At 32.6% G+C, this 12,701-nt stretch overlaps 1 protein-coding gene across 1 annotated transcript in view; it reads left to right on the forward strand.

Moving 5' to 3' along the window:
- Il1rapl1 (interleukin 1 receptor accessory protein like 1) overlaps positions 1 to 12,701 on the forward strand; it is a 1,316,339-nt gene that overhangs the window by 492,481 nt on the left and 811,157 nt on the right. The window lies entirely within an intron of this gene.

Raw genomic sequence — 12,701 nt, forward strand, 5'->3', positions numbered from 1 at the left:
TATGAGGAACCAGGAATACAGAATTTATCTTCTTGTTTACTGTACACTCTGACTGGTTCAGTCTTTTCATACCACTCCCTTCACAGCTTAAGTGCTTATACTTTATTTTGAATACAATTGAAAATTAATCTCTTATACCAAAAGTACACCATTCCACTTTGGGGACACTGACCAGTAAAACCAATTCCAAATTTACAAGTCTTTTGGAAAATATTTGTCTTCCACATAATTATATCTATTTTAGGTATTTTTGTGTACAGATGCCCATTTTAAAATATGATGGAAATGAGTGCTATACAAATGTTAAAATATGTAATGCATTTCTGAAATTCATGAGTAATTTCCAGTTCAACATTTCATTATAGTTAAGGGGTCATTTTTTAATTGTACCTTTATTATAACTTCTTGGTTTTCTTTTACATTTCTAGGTTTTTAGTTTTACATAAGAAAAATAATTATTAACCTAAGAATTTTTAGGCAATATACCTAAGAAAAACTTTAAAAAATAGTCACTATCATTATCACTATCTAGATCTAACCACTTTAAAGGATTTTTTCTGTGTTTTTCTCCATTTACATTGATTTTTAATTTCATTTAAGTGAGAACTCCATTTCTTTTTCATGACTTTGCTTTAAAGAAGCAATTTCCTTTATATAAGAATTTCATATGTGTACTAAAGTCCTTCTTTTTATGTGCCATATTAGTATTAGGAAGAGTAGTATACTCTCTTCTATTTATTTATTTATTTTTTGATACCAGGGATTGAACCTAGGGGTGCTTTACCACTGAGCCAAATCCCCAGCCATTTTTATTTTTAAATTTTGAAACAGGTTCTTACTAAATTGCTTGGGTCCTCAATAAGTTGCTAAGACTGGCTCGAACTCATGATCCTCCTGCCTCAGCCTCCCAAGTTTCTGAGATTAGACATGCACCACTGTGCCCAGCAGTAGCATACACTATTACAAAGTATTTTTGTTTTCACAAAAAGAAAATCATACATTTCAATAAAATATGATGAAATTTTCCATTGAAAGGACAGATAATGTTTTCTTTGTTCTCATAGATTTGTTTATTATTTCTCTCCCTCTGCAATTTTGGAAGGTACTGCTTTTCTCCTTCTTACTAGGTTGCTCTTGAACAGATTCTTGATATGGAAAGGCTATGCTCAACCTAGTCACTTCCTAGTAGTTTTCCCAACTCCAGGGATATTGTTTTGGTAGTTTCACATTGCTGCAATTCAGTAGTTTTCATAACTGAATTTAAAAAAAACACTAATATGTTTAGCATTTTAAATACTGCAAATGTTCCAAATGCACCTTTTATATAGTCCACTAGACATTCCTAAGGTTTAAGGTTGAGATTATAGCTTCATCAAAGCCCACTTAACCCACATAGTATCATAATTCTTAACACATTCTAAATTTGATAAGTATAAATATGCCATATTTTAGAATTCTGGTAAGATTTACCAATTTGTATCATGTAAAGCATTGTTGTTTTGTCCCCCAATCTTTTGTACAGAAGTAAATTAAATATTGCTAATGGTTTTCTCAAAAACAATGATACATTTTTAAAAGAATTAGTTTTATTCTGAGCCTTGCTGATATAATTTGAATTCATGGCAGTACTGCATTTGGCTTTTATTTTGCTATCTTTTGTGAACTCTACATGGAAATAAGAAGTTGGTGGGAAGATTAGTTTTGCTAGTACCTTGGAAGCTGTTTTGCTTTGTTTTTAATAGCAATGCAAATAAAAGGCAAAATTTCTAGAGCAATTTGACAAAAGTTTGGCTGTTTATATGGTAAGTAAATGTCTCAAGTGCTTTGCTCATATCACTTCAATATGAGATTGATCGATCAATTGATAAGCACAAAATATGACTATCCTACAGTTAAAGAGGTCTCACACATTTTGTAATTTTTTACTTTCTCCTGATAAGTACCATGAAAAATTTTGGGAATCACATGAAAAATGAAGTCTATTTGCACCTATGTCAGACAACACTTATTAATATATTGCTCATTGTAGTATTGTATAAAAATGTCCTGTGGTTGCTTCATGTAATTTTTTCTGGTAAAGTATTTTTTAAAAAGTCATCAGAGCAAAAAAAAATCATAGTTTAAAGAAACACAGTCAAATATTGCCATTGTTCTTATAATCCAACAGTTTGCATCATTCTTCTTCCCAAAGAAAAATATTGGTGTAGCCAATGTAGCTTTAAAATTAGTTTATGTATATTAATGTAAATATAATTTCATTATAGATACAAATACCCATACCGATCTAATTTTTATGAGTTTTTTGAAACACTGGACAATCCCTAAGGGAAAATATCCATAATGTAATGTCATTTATAAAATTCAATGCTTAGATGGAAACCCAGAGTATATTCACCCACTGTAGTAATTACTTGTGCTTATATATCTTGTTTTTTAACAACTTATTCAGGTCCTAGTATTCCATTCAAAATATGCCTTCTTCAAAACAAAGACTCCCTTGAAGAAAGTAAAATATTTGAATGAGAAAAGCATGTATGAAATATTAATTTTAAATATATGTATATCTTTTAATATACACTTGAAAAAAGGTTTTCAAGGTGTTATGGTAAAAGAGATTCATCAAAGTGGCCTTTTACATAAGCTGTAGGGCTAAGATATTAGGATTTAACTTCAAAAGCACTCACTTTGGTCATCTCAGAATTGTCTGACAGAGACCATGTAGAAAAGTTTATCATGGTCAGAAAAATTCAACCCTAGACTAATATTGGTTGGCCCTGCCAAAAATAAAAGAGATAATAAAATGGGATTTAAAAGAAGGAAATGACATAAAAGGGAGCATACCATTTTATTCTATGGTATCTGTATCAAGGAGATTCAGTGAAAAATAAAACTGAAACTACTTAATCTATAAACTTGGTCAATAAGCTCTTCTTTAAGTCTAACATTGAAATGCTAATTTATGGGATCAGAAAGTTAGTAACATTCTTTGGAACTTTCATCTGAATCTGAGAGCATTGGAGTAACCTCAGCCTAGTCTTCAGCTGTCATTAAGTATTATAAACTTGTCATTGACACAGAAGAAGAACAGAAAATCAAACATGTAACTCTACCTTTCCTGACAAATATTTGTGTTACTATTGGTGCTTTTTCTATTCTTACTTTCAGAAAGGTCATCCTAAACCCGTAGGCATTTTAGATGGACTCTTGGAAGTCCAAGAGAAAGTATTTTTCATTCATGTGCTCTGGTTTCTACAGACACATTTGAATGCTTTAAATACGTGGATAAGACAAGGTCTCTTTCCCAAAAGCACAGAGTTAGTACTGAAGCTTCTTCACTGGGGGTCAAAGCCATTTGTTCATATGCCCAAGGCATCCACAGAGTTGTTTAAACTTTCAGCTCCTTAAGCAGTCCCATAAAATATGTAAAAGTCAGTCCTTCAGATAGTTAAAACCATTTATCCCATTTACTCCTTATTGATCTTTATTTTATTAGGTGGTCTTAATTACAGAACATTTTCATCTGCACTGAATATTGAATCACTTGTTTTGAGTTAAATATCTTACCCCACAACACTCAGGCTGGTTTCAGCAATTATTATACAGCTTAGCATGCTCCCACGTCTCTCCTCTAACATTGGTGGTATACAAATGGAATGGCTCTTAAAATTATGACTTGGAGAAAGTGTCATCAAAACCATTTTCACCAAAAACTAGATATGTAGCAATTGTACATTTTGTACCACTTTCATTGAGTTTTAATCTCTACTAATTATGCACTACCTCTTATGTGCAATTGTCTTTGAAATGATCAGATAGGATAAACTTAATCATGTCCTTAAATGATCTTAAACCTGGTTATAGGCACAGTGAACATACTGGAGATGAAGGGACTTCAACTTTTATATGGTCTTGCTGACTTCTAAACACTTAAGTAAATTGTGGGCAGAACTGATATGCTCTAGCTGTAGGACATTTCTATGTATGGATTGATTTGTCAAATGAACCTTCTATATTCCATATCTGCTTTACCAAATTTACTAGCAAGGAAACCAATTTTTCTGGTTAAATATAGGCCATGAGAAAATAGATGCAACGACATTTCACAGTTGTCCAACTAGTATTTGATGAGATGCTTACTATTATAGAGTAGGGTTTATAGTTCATTTTTTTTTTCATTTTCCTGTATAGTGACTTCCTCCTAAACCTCTCCTCTATTCCTCTTTTCATCTTGCTTCACATCCACAATGCACTACCACCTATATGTCTCTATTTCTTTCCATTTTTTTCTGTCTTGCATCTTCCACTTATTCATCGTATCCCCCCAATTTTTGTTAGATTTTTGTTGTTGTAATTTAAATATGTATTCTCTGTGCTTATCCTGCTCATTTTTGGTGTGAATCCAGCATTTAAAAAATATTATGGTGTTGCTGGATATGGTGGTGCACACCTGTATTCCCAGCAACTCACGGGCTGAGGCAGGAGGATGGCAAATTCAAAGTCAGCCTCAGCAACTTAGTGAGAGCCTGTCTCAAAATAAAAAATATAAAAAGGATTGGGAATGTGGCTCAGTGTTTAAGAGCTCCTGGGTTCAATCCCCTCACCGTGTGTGTGTGTGTGTGTGTGTGTATGTATTATTTTTCAAGTTTCATAATAGAACTTTGATACTCAAAGTGTGCTACATGGATCAGCAGCTTCAATATCACTTAGGGGTTTATTAGAAACAGAAAATCTCAGCCCCTACCAGACATCCTGAATCAGAATCTTCAATTCCACAAAATCCTGAGGTTGTTGTAATGTTCCTAAAAGTTTGAGAAATATTGTGTTTGAATACATTTTTCATAAAGTAGAGTTTACAAAATAGTGTTAGTTATTTCTCATGTAAAGGGAAATATGCTTAAAATATATTTTCTTTTATTTGTACAATAGAATCATGAAAGAACAGAAAGATTCTTCTTAGGGAATTAAATTGTTCTTAAAACTTTAAGATCCCATGGTATTAGCTGTTTTCTGGGGAGATTTTTAATCATTAAATTTTGCAAACATTATGATTTAAAAATTTAAAAACATTATGTTTAAAAATTAAGTGTCAGTTTTTCCTCTAAAGTCTCCTGATCATAAATTATAATATATTTGGATGAGAAAGCAATATCTGACTATTAGTAATTATTATTATAGGTAATGATAGTGAAATGTTTACTGTTTGACAGTGTGTAAAACACTTTATGTTAGCTTAGTCCTTACAACAACATTACTATATAGAAAAATTATACTTCTCATTTTCAAATATGGAAACTGAAGTCAAGTTTTATAGGCTAATCAGTGGCATATCTAGAATTTAAATCCAGGTCCATCTCATGCTAAACCTCTGGTTTGTAAACCTGATTTTAAACTGCTTCCCTTAATGGATAATGAATTATTTGGTTCATCAGATATACTAGTGATATAAAAGTATAACACAGTAGCAGCAAATATAGACATTTATAAAGTTTCAGAATGAAAGATTGAGAATTAGTATTACACTGGAAACAACAAACTTTTTCTTTCAATCTTATTATATTATACACCATCCCTCAGTAACTTCTAAGATCCTCAAAATATCATACACATATATAGTATTAACAGCTTTTATTTTATAACTTGGTGATTATTTGTGCATTAGTTTCTTTCCTTCCAGTATTATCTAGTTGTTAAATCCTTTGATCTGCAGTCCAGTTCTCTGAGTTCCCATTTAGGCTCTAGCCTATAGTAGATATGTTCTTAGAGATATATATATAAACCTTCTCTATGTCAAAGATCTCATCTTTAAAATGAAAATATAAAAGATCACCTTTGTTACAGTTTTGTTATGAGGCTTAAGTTACATAATTTATGTAAATCCTTCAAGACATTGCCTTATTAAAAAACAGTCAATACAGATGCTAAATTATGGGGAAATTCATCTATTTTGATGCTAACCTTAGTCGCTCAAAGGGAACCATACTAATGTGGTTGCTTTCAGAGTGAAAGTCAACCCTTCTTAGTTAAGTAGCTTTTTTAAAGTCATCATCACTTCCCTATAGGAAACAAATGTTCCTGCATCTTGGTTATGTTAAAAGGTCCTTTTGGCAGTGATGACTCAACCATTAAATGAAAAGCCAAAGAGGATAAAAGATTCATCATTGGGAAGGAATTCCAGCCTGGTCTGGATGGGGAAACTGATTTGTTGTCCCTAGGGTGAGCATAGCAGACTGGCATGAGGAACGTCTCCAGTGGAATAGTGAGGACTGGAAGGAGATAAGTCAGAGCCACAAGGCTGGATTATTTGGTTTTATAAACTTTCCTAGGTCTGACAAAACTAACAAACAAAACCTCTTACTTTTAGTTGCTAACCTGCTGTCTACGTCCACAAACAGCAAGGATCCACACAGACACATTCACATGGAGCATTTCTTCTGGCTCACACTCAGCACCCATGAGTCAAGGAGCAACACGCTTTTACAACACTGCACCATGCAGTGGAATCCGTGGGTGTCTGTGGTGCTGGTATGGTGCCCTAGTGCTAACAATGTGGGATGTACTTGCTTCTCACAGAATCACAGCATGTAGAACTCCTGATAACCCTTTCTATGAGCTCCATTGAGGTTTCCTTTATGAGTTGACAACTGAGATTTTTGTTTATCTGTGTATTTGATTTCTTAAAGGCTCCATCACCACTAGTTTTATGATGGATTTTCACAGGATGCAATATAATAACTCGTTACTCACATTAGTGATGAATTGTTCTAATTTTGTTATTTATATAGATTTAATGTTTTTTCTTTGTGGATCTTAATCCACAAGAAGGGATACAAATATTAAATAACAGTGCAGAATGCACCAATGGGAATAAAAAAATTAAGAGGGACTGGAGGAGGATCTACTTATGCTTTCTTTTCAATGAATTAAGTGAAAAAAATGAATTTGCACAGAAAATAGATAGTAGCTATTAATATTATTAGATATCTAGGCATTGAGAGTAGATATTTGATCATATGTGTATGTTGTACATAACAATTGTATCATATAAAGGGTAGTTTTGATAATATGTTCAACTGTAAATATCAAAACACCTGTCAGTAACAGAGAGATAATCACATATTTCTCTCATATAAAAAGAAATCCAGAGGCAGGCATTTGAGTACTGAGATGCCATTAAGATTTCAGATTTCTTCCAACTTTCTGTTTTACTATTTTTAAGTTTGTGTGTATCGTCATCATGTTCTTAGAATGACTTTACGAAGCCAGATATTACATTCATATTCCAAGTAGATATAAGGAAGAAGGATGAAATAGGAAATTCCAAAGGCTGGGGATGGTTTGGGGGAATGCCAGCTGAATTTGTCTATGCTAAAAATGTATCCTGATCTTCTTATCAAAGGATTTCTGCTTTCTTCCATAATCTTGGCAAAAACTTGATTATGTAGCTTCTCCTGACTACAAGTCTATTAAGGTAAATATTTTTCATTGTATCCTCTATATAAAGAAAGAGAAGAAGATCCTGAATGTCATGCAGTAACTACTTGACCCATACACATTACACAGTACACAGTAGTCAGTCTATCAATGAACCATAGAGAAAAGTTAATATGAAACCCTTCAAATGGAATGTATCAAACTTTTTAATGTAAATTAAAATCTGTACATATTTAAATATGGTGATCTCTTTTCTCCAGCATTTCGCTACTAAAGTGTTTGAAGTAAGAAATGCAACTTTGCACAGATAATTTATTTTGGCAGCATTTCCATGGTGACCAGATAAAAAATTGTCCCTAGAACAGACCCTGGGAAAAAAAAACAAACCTGCTCTTAGCAAATCTGAGAGTTGTTTCTGCTACTTCAGATAATCACAGAAGTTGCCAGAAATTAAAATGTGCAAATGATAAATACAAATCATTTTCCTTCTTTGCAGTGTGGTAGATATGTGTTGCTTCTTTCCCAGCCTCCATAGTCTTGTCGCCATATTTTTCAGATTCTTTCTTTGCAATGTTTGTGGGACAGTTCAATCATAACCATCTCTGTCTTGGTCATCATCCAATGATCTTTTGTCTGTTGTAGGTGTGTGATCTCAGGATATTCTTACCTGGGCTCTTTATCTCTGATCATTCCTTCTAAAAGCCATCCATTCATAATACTGCTACATGCTTCCCACCTCAGGTTCAATAAACTTCTGTGGATTTTGTTAATCCTCTAAGCCATCAATAGGCTGTACCTGATGCAGGGTGATCTCATTGATTTTCCTCCTTTCCAGTCACCTTTACAACCTCACATTCAGGAAGGTCTTTTCCTTTCTATCCCTACAAAAAGTTCACCTCATTCAACTTTGAAAGAGAAATCTACTAGCTAAAATGTGTTTCATTACTTCTCAAAGCAATAATGGAATTCACCTATAAATTTGACTTGAACTAAACTGATGCCATGTTGCATTGTCTTGCCACTCTTTCTTCCTTGTCTTTATTGATTCTTTGATTCATTCTCTGATTCCTCTAATGTTTTCTGAGAATAGAATGTTAAGCATAGGGTTTAAGGACATAAATAAAACTTCAGATATGTTCTCAAGGAGTTAACGATGCATTGGGAAGGAATGGTTCTGTGTTCCTATTAGGATAGCCTCTAGCTTTTTGGAAATCTTGATCTGTAAATGACTGATCCCCTCACTCTTGATTCTATCACCCTTTCCCCAAGGTCGTACAAACACATTGATATTAAAGTTCCTCAAGGGCAAAAGGGATTTATTCGTCCCCTTTATTTTGCCATTGCATTATCTATCACAGGACCAATAGCATTCTAATAAAAATGAATTTTTCTAGAATATTCCAGAAACAAAAGTTGAGATGGAATCATACTAAACTATTTTCCTGACTTGTAACAAAATAACACAACCAAATATATAATTTGATTCAATGAAGACTCATAAAAAATGCAGTTTTAAATTTCAGAAATAAAGAATAAAAGGCATAAGAATATTTCCTTCTATAAATGTGTAGTGTGATATTGTTAAATGGGAGTAGCAAACTGGAAATTTTAACATAATCTAGGAAGAGAGAAAAAAATCATCATTCCTATTCTGTTTTCCCAATATGTTGTGTTCTCCAAAATCTACCAAAAATTGTAGAAAAAGTAAAAATTAATATTTTCTGTTGTACCCCATTTATATATTCCATATTTTTTGTTTATTTTGAAATAATTGGCTATGATTTTTGGTTTTACACATATTTGCCATTGTTCACATAGTATGCCTGCATTCTCTGTCCACTGAAAGGTAAGAGGCCCCAGTAAGATAGGTATAACTCAGTATCTCAATTCATCATCATACATGTATAACAATCACCTCATTTTCTGTCCTTGAGCAGCAACTAAGTGATCATGATATTTTCTTTTATGTGATTATCTAATTGTTCAAGTTAAGCTTTTAATGAATGTTTCTTTATTTTATTTAAGAGTAAGTAGTGTTTTTTTCCCTTCCACAGCAAGGTAATATTTTTCAGTGATCTGAAATATTTTCCAAGAAGTTAGAATCTTCGCAAATGTTTGAATCTTAAATTATTATTTGTTCTTTGTTGGCTCTAAGAACTCACTCTTTGGAATTACAAAACCCTTTCTCTTCATTGCTGAAAGCATTTAATGTATGCAAACTTACATTTGGCTTCAGAACATTTTTTAAAAATAAACTTTTCAAATTGGAATGTTCTTACTGAATACAGGCTTTTATGATGCTGTTTGATTTGGCATATGTTCCTTGTGATATCTGCATTGAAAACACTTTGCATTTGAGAGACTTTTCCTGCCTTATTGGGACATTTCAACTCAATTTATAGTTATCAGTGGGAAAAGAAAGAAAGCATTTCCATCCAAAAGTGGTTTCAGTAGGATTTAGCTGTAAGTGCTTTAAAAAGAACAACAGCAGCAAGCTTGAACCTTTGCCCATTTTTTTTTAAACAAAGAAGCATTGTAAGATTCTCTCTCCTTTTTAAAAGATCCACATAAGGAGGATTCTTCCCAGTGTATTTGAAAATACATCAGTCTTCTTTAAGAGACTTTTGCCATCTTACCTGATCCATTTATATTCAGAATGAAACTGAACTTCATATACAATATTAGCTTTAATGCTAAAGTGTTGGTCATTTGTTCAATATTTGAATCCTCCATAGAGAAACCATAGCCATCAGGATGCATTTGGCTTTCTTCATGTAATAGTCAATTCTAGCGAGGTTTAGACCATGACAATGATGGTTTCTTTTACTTAACAGATGCTTGGGCAGGTGTTTCCATGGTTATAAAGGTGCACACATGATAGGTAGACAGGTCCCTAATTCTTTACAAATAGAACACACATGGGGTACTAGCATGTAGCTCAAGAATAGCAAGTTACCAAGATGTCAGAGACTCCCACTTTCCTCTGTTTTAATTTTGATGCTCTAAAGGTAATCAATCTTCAGAGTTCTGACAGCCTAGGATTTTTTTCTTATTTTTATGCATTTCAGAAATGGGATTACACATGACACACTTTTTTTCTGTCTGCCTTCTTCAACATTTTGTTTGCAAGATTTATTTATATTGTGCCATATGATTTTAGATAAATGTAGTTTTTTCTCATTGCTGTATAGCAATACAATGTGGAAAATATGCTACAATTTATATATCCACTGTACTGTTTAAGTTGTTTTCAGTTTATGACTATTAGGAATAGTGTTCTAATGAGCACTTAGTAAATGTCTTTAGGTAAACATGGGTACAGAGTTCTATTATACATACATATACACATATGTTCATTACTTGAATATATACATATATGTATGTAAAATAGAATAATTACTGAGTCACCAGTGTTGAGCTTCAATAGACACTGAAACAGATTTCCAGAGTAAAAATCTTTTTCCTTCATCCTGAGGATCATATCTTAAATTATGTAAATGTTTTTCTCAATAAGCTGGGAGAATATGCAATATGTAAGCTAAAGCATGTGTGCAATTAATTGAAAAATTGTGAAACCTTTGAAGCTAAAGAGTATATTTATATTGTTTTTATTAAGAATATAAACAGCAAATAATTACACCTTGAATGTAATGTACAGTCTAAAGGGATAAAGTCAGCATTTTTGAAAATTGAATTGATTCTTTTTTCTCTTCTTTTAAGAAAATAGTGTAGGTCATTCAGGAGGAAATAAATTCTTATCATTTCGGAAAGTACCTGTTCTTTTTGTAGTAAGTAATGTATACCTATAAACATGAATATTAAGCTCACACAAGATCACAGAAGATGATTCAAGTCACCCAAACATTATTTTGTTCTTTTTCTGATTTTTCTAATGTAAAACTAAATCATCAAATAAAATATTGGTACCTATATTCCAGTTCCTTGTATTTTATATTTTAGTAATGTTAAATTATTCCAGGATACCTGCTCTTGTGGTAAGAAATATCAAAGCTTTGATGTGATTTTTTTTGTCACTGGATTTCAAATCACCCAATTCTGGGCTTTTTGTAAAGAACAGAGTAGTGCTGTCTCTTGCATATTAGCCTGTCTAGGAATGTAGAAGATGTTACTTCAAGTACAAAATGCCAGTTTATACTCACGTTGATTTAGCTATCAATTTTCCAAAGAAAAAAAATTGAACTTTGGTGATATTCTTTTAGATTATCTCTCAGATTATCTCTCACCAAGAAAAAGTTTCCTTCGATGTTATTTTAAGTGAGAGAGACTAGTGGTATTTTGTATTATTGGTTTGTAGAAAACTGCAGTGCAGTTTGCTTTGATGAGAAGGAAAAATAATTTCCAATATTAGATTACAGTGAAAACGTATAAAAATGAGTTTTATTGGAAGATCTTTGCCTTTTATCTTTTTAAGATTTCATGGAACTCTTAAGAGAATATTCTGTTTTGTCTATTATGTTCCTTTAAGCAACTTTCTAAGCCTCAAGGCATTTATCTTACACATGTTGTACTTCAGTGGTATTATCTGAAGACTTTTGCTTAAAAAGCTTTTTTTAAAATTCTTTAAATTTGAATTTAAGCCTGAACAACAACAAAGAACTTAATATTGCTGCCTTTCTTTATGTAACGATCAACTCTGTTTTCCTTTCTATCAGTGAGCCATTTTCCTGAATCCTTTTCTAAAATGAGGTTAAAGAATAATGTGACAGAAATCTTATATGTATGTTCTGCTTTTTAAAGAGCTTTTATTTTTACTTTTTTTGGTCTAAATATAGAAATTATCTCCTCTCGTTCCCCCTCTCCTCAATTAGCTGCCAATGGTCTGGAACTTAATGATTTTACCTCATGTGATTCTATTTGTTTGTAATCCTATATTCAACATTGTACTGAAGTCTGTTAAACATTGATAAGCCGGTTTTTATGCAGCAGGTCCTCAGAGAGCATTGCACTAAAATGCTGCAAAGACTGGGATTAGGTTTATGTATTGTAAGGTGGTTTCGAGACATTTTCCTAGTGTCTGTTCTTCCAAAGGTGCCAAATCAACTTGGCCTTGATTTAATATTGCTAAAATTGTAATGCTGAGCTGACTTGGAGCTTCACGTACTTCAAAATGAGTTTTTCTGGGGGTGATTTAACAAACACTTCTATTTTTTCAAGAGCCATGGAATGCAATGCACACATGGGACATTATTGTGTAGTTGCTGTGAGATACCGAGTTCTTTGCCAAAATTTTAAGTTCCTTTCATTGTTAT

Source organism: Sciurus carolinensis, chromosome X (assembly GCF_902686445.1).
Source record: "Sciurus carolinensis chromosome X, mSciCar1.2, whole genome shotgun sequence".
Classification (NCBI taxonomy): domain Eukaryota; kingdom Metazoa; phylum Chordata; class Mammalia; order Rodentia; family Sciuridae; genus Sciurus; species Sciurus carolinensis.